Genomic DNA, 15446 nt, shown 5'->3' on the forward strand with positions numbered 1-15446 from the left:
ATTGGCTGCAAACCCTGGGGGTGGGCCCAAAGTGGACCAATGGCATTCACTGCTGCCGGATGGCTGCCAAGTTCATTTGCATATCAGATCCCAGACTTTCTTTTCCTGCTCCATTCATTCCATTCCAATGGCAGGAAGGCCTCATACAAAAGAGGAAAGAACCAGTATTTATTAACGGCCTATCTTTTACCAGGTCTCAACATCCATAATATTCTGTAATCCTCATGTCAGCCCTGTGAAGTTGGAATTATTATCCCCATTTCACAGATGAGGACAAACCGAGCCTTCCAAAAGGGGAGATGACTAGTCTAAGGCCACATCTAGTAAACATAGAGCTATTTCTGGGCTGTTAATAGCACAACAAAAATAAAGATATAAATGATGATTCAAGCCACCACGTATGAAGTATTTGCTCCCTACCAGGTTCTGAAGGAAGCATTTCTCATCTAAATCCTCATTTCAAAACTGTGAGGTAGGTGCTATCTTGATGTCCATTAAAAAGGTGGGGAAACTGATGCATGGAGAATCAACTTGCCAAATTGAAGTCCTGAATGGTACATTTGCTTGCCCAGGGTCACACAGGAGTAAGAATTTGAACCCAGGGCTGCCTGACAACGTAGTCTCTGCTTTTGGTCACTAACTCATACTTTGCCTGCAGGATGGACCAAGGAACCTTTTTTTTTTTTTTTCTGGAGACAGAGTCTTGCACTGTTCCCCAGGCTGGGGTGCAGTGGCGCGATCTCAGCTCACTGCAATCTCCATCTCCCAGGTTCAAGCGATTCTCATGGCTCAGCTTCCTGAGTAGCTGGGACTACAAGCATGAGCCACCATGTCTGCCTAATTTTTTGTATTTTAGTAGAGACAGGTTTCACTATGTGGCCCAGGCTGGTCTCAAACTCTTGAGCTCAGGCAGTCCGCCCACCTCGGCCTCCCAAAGTGCTAGGATTACAAGTGTGAACCACTGCGCCAGGCCCCAAGGAACATTTTAAAATTTGTTTCCTGCCTAATGGGAAGGTTTCTCCATCATTCGGTGTGTTGTTCTAAGAAGTTTCTGCACAGGTCACAGAGCATCTAAGAGTGTCTGTTAACACTTTTTCTCCACGGGGCCAGATATCACTAAGGTTCCAGATTCCTGATTCTGTGACCTGGGGTGTATCTGGCACCCCCATTGCCTACCATCACTCAGCCTTCTAGAGACAGCCCACAATATGCCAAGCCTTGGCCCAGAGGTCTCTAAATTACATTTGTTTTCTCCTTCCTGCATTATCCACTCTGGTATTGTGAGAGGTCTTACCAACTTGTTCTTCCTGTGGCAAATATATTAATATGTCTCGGGCCACTGTCTCCCACAGCCGGTGTCATCCCCATCAGCTTTGCCCTTGACAAGCTGGCTGCCTGGCTCTTCTGTGAGGGGGCGGTAAGGCACCTCACAGAGACAGAGGTTCCCAGACAAAGTCCAGGCCTCCTGACTGGCAGTTCCTCCACACCCATGGCCCTGGGAGAGAGAAAAGCTCTTTCCTCCAATTGACAGGATAACTTCCTCATTAACCAGCCCCGTTTCTCATGCAGCTGAGCACCCCTCCTGCAGGCTCTGGCTGGGAGGAGAGAACATCCCCAGCCTTTCTCCTCTGATGTCTTCTTTAACTAGCCAGGCACTCAGGCATTCTGGCCAGATCAAATAGTGATTTTCTTCCTCTCTATCCATTGATCTCTTTTTCTCCGTCTCTTCTCTCCTTCCCTCTTTTCTCTCTTTCCTCTCCCTGTCCCCATTCCTGGGGCCATATTCAGATCTTGAAAGGCCCTGAAATACTGAAAAGATGATAGCATAGTTCCCACATATGAATCAAAATGGACACAACACAAAACCTTAAAGAGCTTGCATGCATGCTGAAATTAGACCTGCATCTGTCTCCAGTTTCTGATGGCAAGGTTCTGGATAAGTTTATCAAAGCTGAACTTTTCTCTTTAGTTTGGTGGGTGTGGTTGAAAGAGTGTTCATTTCCTAGGATTGTCATAGCAAATTATCACAAGCTGCAGAGCTTAAAACAACAGAAATTCATTCTCTCATAGTTCTGGGGGCCTGAAGTCTGAAATCAAGGTGTGAGTGGGGCTACACTCCCTCTGAAGGCTCTGGAAGAGCGTCCTTCCTTACCTCTTCCAGCTTCTGATGGCTCCAGGTGCTCCTTGGTTTGTGGCTGCCTCAGTGATGGCTTTCTTCACATGGCTTTCTTCTCTGTGTATGTGTGTCCCAAATATCCCTCTGCCTTTTTCTTATAAGGACAACCGTAATTGGATTCAGGGCTCACTCTAAATCCACGTTGATCTCACCTTAACATCCTTACCTTAATCATATCTACAAACCCTTTTGCTTTTTTTTCCTTTTTGAAACAGAGTCTCGCTCTGTCTCCCAGGCTGGAGTGCAGTGGCACAATCTCAGCTCACTGCAACCTCTGCCTCCCGGGTTCAATCACTTCTCCTGCCTCAGCATCCCAAGTAGCTGAGACTACAGATGCGTGCCACCATGCCCAGCTTATTTTTGTATTTTTAGTAGAGGCGGGGTTTCACCATGTTGGCCAAGCTAGTCACGAACTCCTGACCTCAGGTGATCCACCCGCCTCGGCCTCCCAAAGTGTTGGAATTACAGGCATGAGCCACTGTGCCTGGCCTACAAACCCTTTTTCTAAATGAGATCACATTCACAAGTCCCAGGTGGATTTGTCTTTTGGGAGGCCACCCTCCAACCCACTACAGAAGAGGAAGGCACATTTCTGCTTGGTTGGTATTCTGAAGTTATCCAGTACATCCCATCATTTCCTTAATGATTCTCTGGAAGAACAAAGCTCCGCGAATAAGGTCAGGCCACCAGCCTCTTCCAAATACTGGGTGTCCCAAAACTCACCAACCTGTTTGCTCTCAAATATTTCCTTTGCCTTTGAGCTCTGGGAAATTTCCACTGGGAGAAGGGAGGAAGTCATACTTTCTTGTATCACTCATTTATTCATTCGACAAATAGCTGTTCAACAGCAGCTATGAGCATGGCACAGTTATAGGCACTGGTGAGGAAGGGCAAGGAATCATAAGGTCCTTGCTGTGTAGAAGTTACACAGTGTGCCCGAAACAGGGCTCAGTGGGAGAGTTAAGTCCTCACTGTCATTGAAAGTCTAGTCTTGCTGCTAAGGCCCCTCCTATAGGTGTGGCATCCTGGTACTCTCCCTGGCTTCTGAAGACAGATCATCCCATCTGTTCATGTCTATGCCACCAACTTGCCTTCCCTCATCCCATTTCTATAAGATAAGGGGCAGCTTCTTTGTGCCATACGTTCTCTCTAAACTACACTAAAATCCTGCAAGGCAGCCAGAGCTTTGCTTCTTTGCTTCATGCAATATGTATCCATGGTTTTCACTGTGGGTCAAGCCCTGTGCTGGATGCTGGATACCCAGTGAGAAACAGCACACACCTTTGCTCCCCAGGAGCTCATACATGGAAATATATAACTGCATGAGAAAATACAACTAAGGCCATTCCTAGTGTACTTCGTGCACATATGGAGTTTCCTCCATAATGAGAGCTCAGAGCCTTCACAGGCAAAGCAAGGGGGCATGCACTGTGATTTGAGGGATTTTAGAAGGCCATTTGGCACCAAATCTCTCTCCCATGCCCATTGTCACCACCACAAGTCCATTTCTTTGGACAAAATATTGCCTTCTCCATCTTCCGTTTTTTGTTGTTTTTTTTTTTTAATTGAGACAGGGTCTTAGTCACCCAGGCTGGAGTGCAGTGGCACAGTCATAGCTCATTGCAGCCTCCAACTCCTGGGCATAAGCGATCCTCCTGCCTCAGCCTCCAGAGTAGCTGAGACTACAAGTGCATACCATTGTGCCTGGTTAATTTTTCAATTTTTAAAAATAGAAGTGGGGTCTCACTACTTCGACCAGGCCGGTCTTGAACTGCTGGCCTCAAGCCATCCTGCAGCCCCAGCCTCCCAAAGTACTGGGATTATAAGCATGTCACTACTCCTGGCCTGTCTTCATTTTTAGAATTCAAATCCTCCCTGGGAGGGATAGAATACATTTCCTAACTCCACAGTCCAAGCATTCATTTATTCATTCCATCAACAAACGTTTATTGAGTTGTTCTACGTTCAAGCCCTTCGCAGAAGTTGTCTTCTTTAGCACTTAATGTCAACCTCAGCAAATGGAGAACATGGAGGGGCCAGGGTGTGAGGTTGTCCAGGGCTGCAGGGTCAGGAAGGGCAGAGCTAGGATTGGTGCCCTACGCGTCCAATGCTAAAGCTATCACCAGGTCACCCTGCTGCCCTTTCAACCCAACCTTGCTGAGAAATGGGTCTGCTGTGGAGACCAAAAAAAGGATCCAGTGCTCTGGGCCCTGGTGAGCAGCGGGAAGGATGTTGATGGATCTCCTGTCCACATTCCTTTCCACCTGTCCCCAGCCTGTACTATTTGTCACTGTTGGTGTTGGTTTAAAGGACTGTGAGTTGTTGCATGTGAATGATTTATACCCCCAGCTGACTCTCCAGCACATCCAGATCAGGATCAATTACCCCTCTGGTGGAACTTTGCTTCCCAGAAAAAAGAAAAATGAGGTTTTCCCATTAATTTTAGTAAATGTATTATTGCTGGAGACTCCAGGAGCCATTATGGAGAAAATAATATTCTGGCTCTAAATCATTCCAGTCCCTTTGTCATTAGAGCCATGAAGCAACTCGTCTGTGGATGTATATCCTGTTGTTTCTCCGTAGTTACAGGGCCCAGGGGAACCACCCTGACCCCAGGACTGGGTAATCAAGGGGTGCCTGAGAAAGCTGGAAGTCCTGATGCTGACGGGAAGGCCTGACTTCGGCCTACCAGGTGCACCTATTTTGGAGGCTGCACCTGTTGGGGCCTCATAGGAGGTGTTTGGGCAGATCCCTCATGAATGGCTTGGTGCCTCCTCATGGTAACGAGTGAGTTCTCACTGTGTTAATTCTCACCAGAGTTCCCCTGAGAAATGGCTGTTGAAAACAGCCTGGCACTTCCTCCTCTCTGTCTTGCTTCTGCTCTTGCCATGTGATCTCTGCACACACCAGCTCCCCTTCCCTTTCTGTCATGAGTGGAAGCAGCTAAGGCCCTCACTAGAAGCAGATGCTGGTGTCACACTTCTTGTGCAGCCTGCAGAACCGTGAGCCAAGTAAACCTCTTTTCTTTATAAATTACTCAGCCTCAGGTATTCCTTTATAGCAACACAATTGAAATAAGACAAGACCCCAATGCCATGTTACTCCTTGATTCACCACCTTTATCCTCATGCATCCTGCTGCCTGCCTATGCAAACTTCAAAACTCAAATATCAGGTTAAGCACCTCCTTTGTGTTCCCATACCCCTGTGCCCACCCCATCAATGCATGTGTCACCCAGTTATTGTAAATGCTGATGTTCCTGTCTTCCTAGAGAGAGAGACCCTGAGAGAAGACTACTTGACTTGGGCTGCAACCTCCATATCAGAGTCAGGTATAGGGTAGATGCTCAGTAATTGCTTGCTGAATAATTTTCTCAGCATTTTGAAGTTTTACCTCTTAACAGAATGGCTCAAAAAAGTGCATCTTAGAAATGGAAAATTTTAGATCAATCAACTTTTGTTTGTATCTTACTATGTACCTAGCCCTGTGCCTGATGTTGTGGGAGATGCAGACGTGGATGGACTAGGGACTGTGCCCTTGAATTTCTCAAGATCTAGAGGAGGAGGTGCGCATGTCCCTCAACAACTCTGATACAAGATGGGATGTGTGGACAAAGGAAGAAATGGTTTCACACAAATAGGAGCCCTGGGGGAGATTGTATGGAGGATGCATCATTCCTCTGAAACTTGTGTGGAGTTTCTTGAATGATAAAGCAAATACTGGCTGGCAGCTTTTGGGGAGCAGCGATCCAGTCATGTTTATCATGACATCTCTCACTTGCATTCAGCAAATGTCTAGTGAATGCCTGCTGTGTGTCAGGCAATGTCCAGGTTGCCAGAGAGTCAGAGAGAAACCAGTTACAGGGATATAAACACAGACTCTTCACCCCTTTCCTTTCTTCTCTTCCTTCTTTCTCATTGCAGCTCCCCTACTGCATGCCAATTGCAAAATCTCTTCCTCCTCCCTCTTCAACCTGTTTTCTTTTGCTTTGCTTGTTCTTCCTTAGCTCTCACTTGTCTAGGCTTAGGCATGCTGTTTCTCTCTCTCTGTCTCTCTCTCTCTCTCTCTCTCTCTCTCACACACACACACACACACACACACACACACACACACACACAATTGTTTTGACTCATGTTGGGAGGAGGGTGTGTGTTAAATTTCTAGGCTACCATAACAAATTTTCAAAATCTGGATATCTTAAAACAACAGGAATGTATTGTCTCACAGTTCTGGAGGCTAGATGTCTGAAATGAAGATGCTGGCAGGGACATACTCCTCTGAAGGCTCTAGGGGAGAATCCTTCCTTCCCCTGGTGGCTCAAGGCATTCCTTGGCCTGTGGGCTGCATCATGCTTATTTCTGCCTCTATCTTTTTATGGCCTTTCCCTCTTCTCTTTCTGTCTCCATGTGTATCTCTCCTCTTCTTATAAGGACACCAGTCATTGAATTCAGGGCCCACCCTAATCTAGTATGACCTCAGCTTAACTCATTACTTCTGCAAAGACCCTATTTCCCAATAAGGTCCCCTTCTGAGTTTTTAGATGGATATGGATTTTGGGGGGACGCTATTTAACCCACTGTATGGTGGTTGAAAGGAGCATTGGGCTTGGAGTCTGATACGTCAGACAGCTAAGTTAACATTGAAGCAACTCAGTTTCCTCATCTGTAAAACAGGCATAATATGGCCTATTTTATTGGGTAGCTATGGGGATTAAATGAGATCATGTATACAAAAGTGTCAAATGACAGCCCATAATAAGCACCTAATAGACGGTACTTTATTTTCTTTCTTCCTTTTCTTACTCTTCCTTTGAGTTTCTGATTTTCTCCTTCCACTCAAGCTTTATCATACTCTACCAGCTCCACATCCATGCAGTGCCCGTGAGTGGATGGCAGTGATGTTAATAAGATCTAACATTTGTTTATCATATACTGTGTGGTGGGTACTGGGTTAAGTACTTTACATGAATCCTCTGTTTTGAGAACTTGTTTGGAGGTTTGGAGGTATACCCTTGACCGAAGACTGGTCCTCCTCTATCAGAGACAGTCGTCCTCTTGAAGCATGCAGCTTTGGGAGGGATGAACATGGAGTGGTGAGGGGGGAAGGGGACACCCGCCTAGCCAGCTAGATCAGCCAGATCAACCCTGGCAATCAATAGGGTGACAGATGTTACAGCTAGATCGCCCTCACATCCGAATCCTGTATTTTGAGCCTCACCGTTGGAGGTAATTGTCCTTATTTTATCATTAAAGAAACTAAAATCCAGACAGATGAAGCAATTTCTCCAAAGTCACATTCCCAGTAAATGGCGGAGTCAGAATTTGAATGTGGGTCTGACCGACTCAATGAATTTTAGATACATAGTGTTTACGTGTTCAAGTACAATTTTAAAAAATTAATAGTATATGTTAATATTGCTTTTGATTCTGTAATCTAGAGGTTCTCAATTTTGGCATTATTGACATCTAGGATCAGAAAATTCTGTTGTGAAGACTGTCCTGTGTATGGTAAGATATTTAGCAGCATCCCTGTCCTCTACCTACTAGAGGCAAATAGCATTTCTACCCCATTTATCATAATCAAAAATGTCTCCAGACAATACCAAATGTCCCCTAAGGGACAAAATCACCACCTGTTAAGAACAACCTGTCTGAGCTAATCCTCACCATAACCCTTTAGTTAACACCTATGACAACTCCCCATTTTACAGATGGTTAAACTGAGGCTCAGGGAGGTGCTGTGCCCAAGGTCACAGGGCAGCTGGAGAAGGGGGAACATCAGGGAAGGAGAAAGTCAAGAATGGAAAGAGGCAGAAATTAGACTCTCTACCCTTGTAGGAAAAAAACTGGTAGCAGTTCCAGCAAAATCCAATCCCAACCTTCCTGAGACCCAGAGGCGACTTCACAGCAGAATCTAATTCTGAGTGGAATTGAAGGCCCTGCTGCAGACTGTGTACTTTTAATCATGTTTAAATAAAACATGGGACCATGGGTGTGATCTCCTCACTGAGCCTGGCTTGTCAGCCGCTTGGGCAAAGTCATAAATAGTTAATAGGCAACCACTTACGGCTCTACTTCTGTTAAATCTAGCATCAATTATATATGGTTCATGCATTATTTATTTGGTGTTACTTTGGGGTGTATCTTCCACCTTCAGGGGAAAAGTGTAAAGAATGTGAGGCGTAGAGCAGATTCGAGGATAGCTTGTTTCCCTCTGTACTGGTCAATTTGTGAAGGCCTTGTTCCCCCCTGTATTGGTCAGTTTCCCTCGAAGGAAAAAGCCCATTGATGATTAGGAGGTGATTAGGAGGTGAATTTGGATCTGAGAGGACTTTACCAGACCACCAGGAAAAAAGATTGGGGTGGTAGTGTGCTGGTAAATGTTTAACAACTGCCTTTCCAGGGCAGGTGGATTCCTGGCTTGCAGTGTTTGCCAATTTCTGTGGTGTAAATTCTCTCTCTAGGGCTGATTTCAACCTAATACATGATGTCACCGAAGGCAGAGTTGGGAAGCAATGCACAGTAGCGCATCATTATATATCATTTCCACCATACAGGTACAATAAGCACAAATACCTTCAAAAGCATAGTTAGAGCAAAACGTTAGCAAAATAATTAGAAAGCCATGTGTTTTGAGTATGTATTACCTTTGTTTTTCATATAATTTATTTAGTTGTAAGCTCGTATCATTTAATCTTTAATAATAGCTGTGTTTGACAACTGGCTTGCAAAATTCCCTAAAATTTAGCTATCAGCTCTTGCCAGCCAATATGAGCCACTTCCCACACTCCTGTGACCTGGAGTCTTCTTGGGGTGGTGTCCTCATACCCTGTTAGAAGGTGGTTGGCAGAGTGGAAGGGGTGAAAGGCTCTTAATCAAGTCTCATCGCTCACTGACTGTCTCTTTAAGCAAGATTACTTCACCATTAGAAATCCATCCTTCTGAGCATGCTCTTTTAACTGATGTATAAAATAGCTGCAATCACATCTCCTGGAAAAGACTAAAACAAGTAATTCATGCCATGCTTCTAGATCTGCCTGTCACGTAACTATCCCCAAAAGCACACCTGCTCCTCTCTCCCTGTTCATTTTCTCCTGCCTTCTGAGAATCTGACCACAGCAGGTAGGGGCCTTAGGAAGCCCAAAGTCAGGTTCTGTTTTTTGTTTGTTTTTGTTTTTGTTTTTTCATTTGCTTTAATTTTTTTCCACTCCCAAACCCCGTGTTTTCAAAAGTCCCCTTCCATCTACTTACTCCATGGCATTCACCAAACCCACAGTGAAGGGGTACATTTCAAAAAGCCCTTGGTGTTTTCCCCCTGCAAATGGCTATGAACTTGAAAGCGTAAAGATGAATTATTCTGGCTGGGAACTGAAGTATTTAAAAAGGCATTCCATATGGAGGGCATTTGGGGCCATGAGCCGGGTGTAAATAACACATTTTATGGCTCTCCTGACAGGGAGATAGCCTTCCTAATTGCTGCCCCGTTATCTCAGTGGGATCCAAAATGACCCAACACGCTTATAAACCCCGCGTTCACAGATCTCCTTTTAATCCCTACTCCTAATGGCCTCCTGCATGCTCAGAGAGCTGACAGAGGAACCCGCGGGTATTTCTGTCACTCCCCTCCTTCTAGGCACTGTGGTCTCCTGTTTGTCTCCCTACAAAGGTTTCTGTACAAAAGAAACTTGGTCCTAATAGGCATTTAGGTGCTGCTAGCCTCAGACATGTTTCTGAAAGTGAGTTCTCCCAAGCTGTCTTTATCTCACATGGTGAATGTGCTTGTCTCAATTCAAGAGGTGTTACCATCTAACGAAATGAGTTTCTTTGCGTCTGGCTCTGAGATGAGTTATCCTGATAATAAAATCTATTACCAAAAGCCTACCTAGGAATAATTGGGTCTATTACTCCCCGACTTGTGGCTTTGTTTCTGCATTGAAAACAGGCTCTCCAGCAATTAATCAGAATTTAAAGTTGCTAATAGCAATTACAAATAATGTGCTGAGGCTCAAGATGGCAAACAGAGGAGCAGATACTAATCTTGTCCCCTGAGATGTCATCAATTGAACTTTCGTCACTTCAGACTTGCTGGAAATTAGAGTAACTTAACTCTGGAAAGTTAATTACTTAAAAAAGAAAGGGGAGAGATATTGATTGAATATGGCAGGAGTATATTAAATCATTCAAATAAATCCAATTTATATTGTTTAGATGAGATTATGCTTCACTTAATTGTATGCCAGGGAGGTTTAGGAAGGTTAGTCTTTATGGTAGAAAGCTTGATCATTGTTATGATTTGACATCTTTAAAAGATAGTGGTCCCAAGGAAATCCAGGGGGCCCCAAGTCAGACACTTCATGTTTTTGATTCATTTTCAAAGTATAATTCGGTTTGAAGGTCAATTCTCTTTTTACTGTTCTTTTTTGACAGAGGTTAAACAATAAGAAAGGGAGAGGGGATCTCAGAATATGAGGATCGACCAAGCGGTTGGGAAGCGAAATGGTTTTTTTGGGAGAATTGGCTGGTTTGGAATTCAAAGTGTATTTAGTGGGGAAAGATGAATATAACTTGTCTAGGTTATGGCTCTTTCAGTTGTAAGTGACAGAAACAAAATTAAACTGGCTTAAGCGAAAGGAAATTTATTGGCTCATGTAATGAAAAAGTTTCATGACCTCTGGCTTCAGACTCAGTGAAATGCAGGGACTCAAATGATGCCAACAGGCTGAACTCGGTGTGCTGGGGTCAACCCGTATCTGTTTGCCAGAGCTGTCTGTGTCCATCTCTTCCCAATTCCATGCTCCGTGACATCACATTGGTAGCTTGACATTGGCCATTGTGGGATTATTTACACTATGGAAGTTGGCAAATGTTACAAGGATTTCCACTCATCCCCACAGTCGGTTTTGAACATTTCCCAGCACACCACCGACTGAATCCCTGCCTCCCCATCTCTGTGGAGTTGACGGCCATTCTCAGACAGGCTTTCCCTTCCTAGTGGCAACAGAGTTAGGCTGACAAACAACAAGGCCATATCAACCTCAACAAGAAGAGGGCCCTTTCCACCCAGCGGCTCAAACAAAGGCCAAGAAGTAGAATCTCATTGACTCTGATTGGCCTGGTTTGGGTTATATGCCCACACCTAAACCAAGCACTGGTACTTGAAGGGTACAGGCTGGATTGAACAGTTCTGGGGTACATGCCCAGTCCTGAATCCAGGAGTAGGGTCAGCTCCACCCTAACCATATGGATGGAGAGTAGAGGAAGAATAGATTCCCCCAAGGAAAATTGAAATGTTAGAGCCAGAAGGAGGAGAAATGGTTTCCAAAAAGGCAAAGCCTTTGGATGCCCACGGTGGAGGCCACATCTGTGGGCCTTGACTCTTGCAGAGATCTCTCTGCCTTGCCACAGGCCCCTTCTAGGTTTTATCTTCTCTGCTTGTGTTCCTGCCTCCCGCTTGACATCTTTTAAAGATGTCAAATCATAACAATGATCAAGCTTTCTACCATAAAGACTAACCTTCCTAAACCTCCCTGGCATACAATTAAGTGAAGCATAATCTCATCTAAACAATATAAATTGGATTTATTTGAATGATTTAATATACTCCTGCCATATTCAATCAATATCTCTCCCCTTTCTTTTTTAAGTAATTAACTTTCCAGAGTTAAGTTACTCTAATTTCCAGCAAGTCTGAAGTGACGAAAGTTCAATTGATGACATCTCAAGGGACAAGAATAAAATAAAATTTTCCTCCTCCTTTTTGTATATTTTCTGTTACTCCTGGGGCTGGGACATCCCATAAGTAGGGTGGATCAAAGAAAGGAAATGGAGGCCGGAAGTGGACAGCCTAAATTCCCTTTCTATCTTCTCAAAGGGAGTGGCTCACACAGTAGGAGGAGCTTGCCTTGAAGCCAGGAAGTCTGGGTCCAAGCCACACTTCTGCCTCTAACTGACTCTGTGGCCTTGGGCACATCTCTTCCCTTGCTGGACTCACTTTCTCTCTCTGTAAAATGGACCAGATGACTTTTAAAGCTCTTTCTGCTGAGACCCCTGGGCAAGCCCAGAGCTGGTTGGTCATAGAGCTGTAAGCTTTGAGTGTGTCTCAAAGGGCTGATAGTCATGGTGGCAGCCTCCTCTGAAACAAGCACATTCCTACACCCCAAGAGCAATGCACAGAGTCACACAATCTCAAACCTGAAGGTGCCCAGGCCTCTTCATTCCAACTGGTGTCTTCTCCAACCTCAGACTGGTAGAAATTCCATCTCTGTTATGCAACTGTGGGGTTGGGGAAATTACTACCTCCGTGGGCAACAACATTCCCATAGACCTCCCCTTCTCCATCCCATTCTAGATTGATTCTATACCTACCCCACAGCTGGATTCCAGATGTGTCACCTTATCTGTTGGAGAGAGGGTTTCAAAGGACAGAGAGATATCCTTTGCTTATCTCACCTGGGAGTTAGCAAGGAGTTATCCAGAGATTACCACGTTTTTTTCTTCTTTTAAATAGCCAAACTTTATTTTAAATCCATAGCTGATACAGATTTGTGGTAAATAAAAGCAGAGCTCCCCATTAGGGCTCACCTACTCTTCCACCCTGGCCCCTGAGGCAGCACCATAAAATACAGCTTGATAACCTATGGTCAGATCTGGCTGCTCTCCTGATTTTTATAAATAAAGTTTTATTAAGACATAGTCACAGACATTTACATATTTTCTATGGCTGCTTTGGGGCTACAACAGCAGAAAGGAGTATTTGTGATAAGATGATTTGGCCTGCAAAATCCAAGATACAAACTACCTGGTCCTTTACAGAAAAAAAAAATCACTTACCTTTGCCCTAGAACATTGCTTAGCACAGAGTAGGCATAAAAAAATACATGCCGAGAGAAGAAAGAGCTTGACAGGACAAAGAACTGGGAGTAAGGAGACTTAGATGCAAATCTCAGTTCCATCATGTCCTTACTGTGTGACTTTAGTCAAGGCACTCACTTTCTCTGTTTCCCTGTTAACTCATAAAATGGAGATAATTATTACAACTGCTTCATAGCATTGTGGGGATTACTTAATAAAATAATGTTTAAGTACTTATTACAGTGCCTGGCACAAAGTAAGCCCGCTATCATAGTCATCATAATCACCATAATCACCATCATCATCATCATCATCATCATTGCCATATCATCTTCTTCATCACTACCACCATCACCACCAACACATCATCTTTTCCACCATTCCCACCATCAGCATCACCTCCATTGTTACCACAACCATTACTATCATTATCTTCATCACTGTCATCATCACCACCGTTTGCATCATCATCACCATCACCATCAATCGTCATCTTGATCACCACCATCATTATCATCACCATCATTACCACCACCACCATCATGAAAATTATTATTATCACTCTCTCATCACTATGACCACCACCATCATCGTCACATCATTATCAGAGTGAGACTAGAATCAAAGAGCACTGCAGAACCCCTTCAAGAGTAAGCAAACCCTGTGATTCAGAGCAGGCATGTAAGTCTAGGCCAGTGGTTGAATTATTTCCTATTTGAAAATTCCGGGAATGACGTCCCCAAATGCTATATACCCCATCTTGTGACCTGTGAGTTCATAGATGTCTCCTTCTTTGTGCTCAGTGTCCTGAGTGTCAGCTTCATTGGAATTCTGCCCTTTCTCCAGCCTTGTCTTGGCTGCATTCCAGGTAAATGACTCGGAGCCCATCTTGCTGCATGTCACCTCTGCCGCCCGCCCGCTTGGATAATCAGAATCAACACATTCATTTCCCTAACAGCATTCTCATCTCCCCCTCGCAAAGTTTTCAAATGGAAAAAGAAAGGCAAAAACAAGCTACATCTGTCCTTGTTCAGGCAATTTGCAGCTGTCTGCAGCTGACATCCACCCAGCTGGGCGGCAGAACTAGCTTTCCTGTTTCCTTTTGGTGGAAGATGATGTGGTTGATGCTGTTATTAAAGTTTGGCAGCGGTTTGGAGACAAAGCATCCTGCTGGAGAGAGACTTATAAACAAACACTCAGGGGGAATCCTTCAGGCTCCTGCCTTTGTGAGCTAATTGCTTGGTGGGTGGGGAGAAGAGAAAAGACTGATGTCACTTTTCAGCAAACAAAAGGAAAGGAACTCAAGAAATAAGATGATTTTCGGTTTTCCCTTCTTTCTGAGAGCCTGCTGAGTTTGCACGCAGGTAGCAACTGGATGCTCTGATCCAGGGACTGGCAAGTATTTTCTGTAGAGGGCCAGGTAGTAAATATTTTAGACTTTGTAGTCCATACTGTCTCTGTCACAACTACTCAACTCTGCTGTTGTAGCACAAAAGCAGCCCTAGACAGTATGCAAATGAATGAATAGATGAGCGTGGTTATGTTCCAATAAAACTTTATTTAGAAAAACAGATGGTGGACTGGATTTGGCCCACAGGCTGTAGTTGGCCAACTCTTGCTCTATGCTCTGTTGGAAGAAGAAGTGGAGTTGGAGGCAGACAGCAGAGCTGGGTTTAAATCTTGTCTCAATCTCTTTCAGGCACCTGTCCTCTTTGAGTCTTTGTTTCTTCATCTGTAGAATGGGTTATCAGGTAGTTGGGAGATTAGAATATTTTGCACATGTTAAGTGGTCAATAAATTGATATTCTTTGTAGTACTCACCCGCTGACCCCAGCCAAAAAACATGAGAGAGTAAAACCAAATAAGGCTGTCTGCTTTCCTGTTGGCCCCAGCTATGGTTACAGTTCAGTGATGCAGATCTTTTTGTAGCTCATTTGAGAGTCTGGCAGCTCTGAGTTTCCCAGGATGATCCTTCTGTTGTCTGTTCCTACCAGTGCCTTCCCACACCAAGATGCCTTCCTGTGTTCAGACTATTTCGTTTCCATCACAAAGGCGCAGCCTCAGTTGGGAAATCCCAAGGATGCAAATTAAGATTGTGTTTATGCACTTTTGTTGTTTAGAGAGAGTAGTTTTTGTTGTAGTTTAATGTTGGGTCGACATTAAAGACTTGTTGTCTGTAAGCCAAATCATGGCTGCATGTCAAATCTAACAATCATGTTTGCATTTTAACTGGTATGATTTTCAGACAGAGTCCTAGGGACGATTCAGACTTATGTGTGCTGATACTCATAGTTAAGATTCACTTAACCCGAAGGGGCAAAAAAAAAATTTTTTTTTAGTAGAGATGGGGTTTCGCCATGTTGGCCAGGCTGGTCTCGAACTCATGACCTCAGGTGATCCACCTGCCTCGATCTCCCAAA

At 44.4% G+C, this 15446-nt stretch overlaps 1 protein-coding gene across 1 annotated transcript in view; it reads left to right on the forward strand.

Annotated features, from left to right (window-relative positions):
• The window catches only part of MYO18B (myosin XVIIIB), a 256961-nt gene that overhangs the window by 180838 nt on the left and 60677 nt on the right, over window positions 1–15446 (forward strand). The window lies entirely within an intron of this gene.

The sequence above is a fragment of the Hylobates moloch genome, unplaced genomic scaffold, assembly GCF_009828535.3.
Source record: "Hylobates moloch isolate HMO894 unplaced genomic scaffold, HMol_V3 SCAFFOLD_19, whole genome shotgun sequence".
Lineage (NCBI taxonomy): Eukaryota > Metazoa > Chordata > Mammalia > Primates > Hylobatidae > Hylobates > Hylobates moloch.